This window comes from Triticum aestivum, chromosome 5D, assembly GCF_018294505.1.
Source record: "Triticum aestivum cultivar Chinese Spring chromosome 5D, IWGSC CS RefSeq v2.1, whole genome shotgun sequence".
Classification (NCBI taxonomy): domain Eukaryota; kingdom Viridiplantae; phylum Streptophyta; class Magnoliopsida; order Poales; family Poaceae; genus Triticum; species Triticum aestivum.
Window position 1 is genome coordinate 22,763,338 of NC_057808.1, and position 2,983 is coordinate 22,766,320.

At 40.2% G+C, this 2,983-nt stretch overlaps 1 pseudogene; it reads left to right on the forward strand.

Moving 5' to 3' along the window:
- The first annotated feature begins 448 nt into the window (after positions 1-448).
- LOC123120155 (pre-mRNA-processing factor 39-like) overlaps positions 449-2,983 on the forward strand; it is an 8,645-nt pseudogene continuing 6,110 nt past the window's right edge.

Genomic DNA, 2,983 nt, shown 5'->3' on the forward strand with positions numbered 1-2,983 from the left:
TATAATAACAATAATCTTTCTCTTATATATATGTGTATATTATATATATATATATATAATATATATATATAATTTTTTTAAATATATATATATTATTATTATTTATTATATATATATATATATATAATAATAATAAAGCACGGATTGACTTTGTCGGGTTCACCGTCACAATACGTTTTCTTCTCATGTCATAATACGTTTTTACGATTTGCAAAGACAAAATCATAATATAAACGAGGTGGTACTAATTTGGGGTCCGCATGTCCTTCTGTTGGTACGTCATGTGTGTTTCTTCGTGCGTTGAACGGCTGGACCTTCGTCCCGCCTGGCCCTTTCCGCGAAAAATACGTGCCCGATCCGGACTTCACGTTTCGTTCGTGGGCTGGGCTGACTTACGGAGGAAGCAGTTCTGTAAAAAGAAAAACACCAGCACGGGCTCTCCTCCTCGATGCCTACGACATCGGCGCCGGTGCCACCACCTCGCGCGGCCGCGCGGCCGGTATTCTTCCCCGGCCGTTTCCCGAGCCACCACGCGCCTCCTCCCCTGCCGCTCCGCCGCCATGCCGAGACGGCGTACTGGGACCAGCGGATTAATGCCACCGCCCACTCCGGCCTCCACCACACCAGCCGGAACCATTGCTCGTGGGCGCGCAGGGATGGAGAACCCTGACGGCCACGCGGAAGCTGCGCGGGGGCAGGTCTGGGCAGCGACCACTACTGCAGAACCGGGCTTTAGCGCCGGTTCGTAAGGGCCTTTAGTGCCGGTTCTACAACCGGCACTAAAGAGTGGAGACTAAAGCCCCCCCTTTACTACCGATTCGGCACGAACCGGCGCTAACGTGCCACCACATGGCACGAGCCAGGCCCGGGTGCGTGTAGGACATTAGTACCGGTTGGTAACACCAACCGGTACTAAATGTTTGGGGGTGTTTTGGTTTTATTTTTTATGTTTCCTTTAATTTTGTGTTTTCGATTTAATTTAGTGATTGTTTTACATTATAATGAGTTGTTAAATCATTTGGTGAAAGTACCGCAGATTAGTTTCGACTGGATGCATGTGGATCCTAGCTAAGTGATCAAGTATATGCCATATGCATATACTTGATCAAAGTGATCAAAAGTATATGCATATGGCATATACTTGATCACTTAGCTAGGATCCATCCAGCTGAAACTAATATGCGGTTTCTTTCATAAATGATATAATAACTCATCATCATCATATTAATATAAAAACTCTTGCATCATATCATCACCAACAACAGTATACTAGCTAGCTAAAAATCATCATAGTCGTCATTACCACTATTTAATCATCATAATCATTATCACTATCTAATCACTACCAACACTAGCTTAAAGAAGAAACATTCACTTGTACCAGAAGCAAAGATATCATCGAGTTCAACATGGTCATGATATTATAAGCGTTCATAACACCACAAAAGCAAATCACTCTTTGAGATTAAGTTCAGGACGAAGAACACGGACATGAGAGGACAAGTACTAAGAGCATGAACTAGCTAAATCACTCCTGCTGCTCTCTCTCAGGTAAAATAGTATAGAACATGTATAGCTCTCCTGATTCATCATACTGGAGCATGCAGATGAATCTGTCTCCTAATCGTGGGTTGCGCTTCTCATTGCTGCCCCCTAGTACTTCTCTGGGATCGTTAACAATTTTGCTCCAATCTTTCACTATTAAGCATTCATCGCTTTTAGAAATCCTGAATGCACTCATGTGCAATGTAGGATATCTTGGCCGTAAGCTAACCATTGACATGCGACCTTTAGTCTCGATCCACTGAGGCACAACTGTCATCGGGAGTCCCTGTTGAAGAACATCGTATAGTAATTAATATACTTAGCAATGAAAGTTTAGCTTCAAAAATAATGTATGCAAAAGATGCACTGAGGACAAATAGTAAAATTTTTATCATCTTTCCATTATAGATGTGACCGTAGTTCAATACGATCACTATTGGTCGCACGTTTTGAGTACTAACATTTCTAAGTGCAGGAAGAAAATTTGTCTTGACAGTATGAAGATCCTCAAGCCATGAAACATAATGACTTATCTCCTCGCAGTTTAGTTCAGCCCCGGGACAGTAGTAGGTCCTGTCTACCAAGCGTCGGACATGTTTGCTTGAACCGAAATAAGCTGACAATAGAAATTAGTTGTCAACTATTTTTGAATAAACAATATCAAAGACATAAATATGGTTGAGAAACTCACATAATGGTAGAACTGGAGGCGTCTGCACATCGACCCAGATGTCTCTATTACCTTCAATATCATCTTCCGGACGAATATCAAAGGTGATAACCATATCAGGCTCAAATGCATAAGCCTTGCATAGTCCTTGCCAAGTTTTGCATTCAAAATAGGTGTATGTGTCTGCATTGTATAATTTGACGTTGAAAGTATAACCATGCTCGGTCTTCAGGTAAACTCTCTTTACCTCCATAGTTTCCACAGCACTGAAACCTATCTTATCCAAGACAAAAATTCTTGCATGGCAGGGGATGCGCCAGTAGAATAGTGAAAATGTAAAATTATAAGTTGAAGCAAATGAAGCATATATATAAGTCATGCTTAATTACGAAAAAAGACTTGTCGTTGTGACTTACTGTATCCACTTTGAAGGTTTCATCCAGCTTGATGCTGAAGCGCCTATCATCAACAAGAAAATTTCTGTCGCACAGGCCGCGCTGGTCTTCACAGTATTCGCACTTAATGAAATCTTTTTCGTCGTCAGACGACATTTCCTATGTTCATATAGGTGAAACATTAAACACTTATTAGTTCTATTAATTCAACTAATTCAACTAGTTGTATTAATTCAACTAAGCATTTACTAAAAATAAACTAGTTCTATTAATTTTCTTACTAAAATAAAGTAGCTAGTTCTATATAGTAATATTTTAATTAGATCATCAAATCTCATATACCTAAATTTTCTTACTAAAATAAACTAGTTCT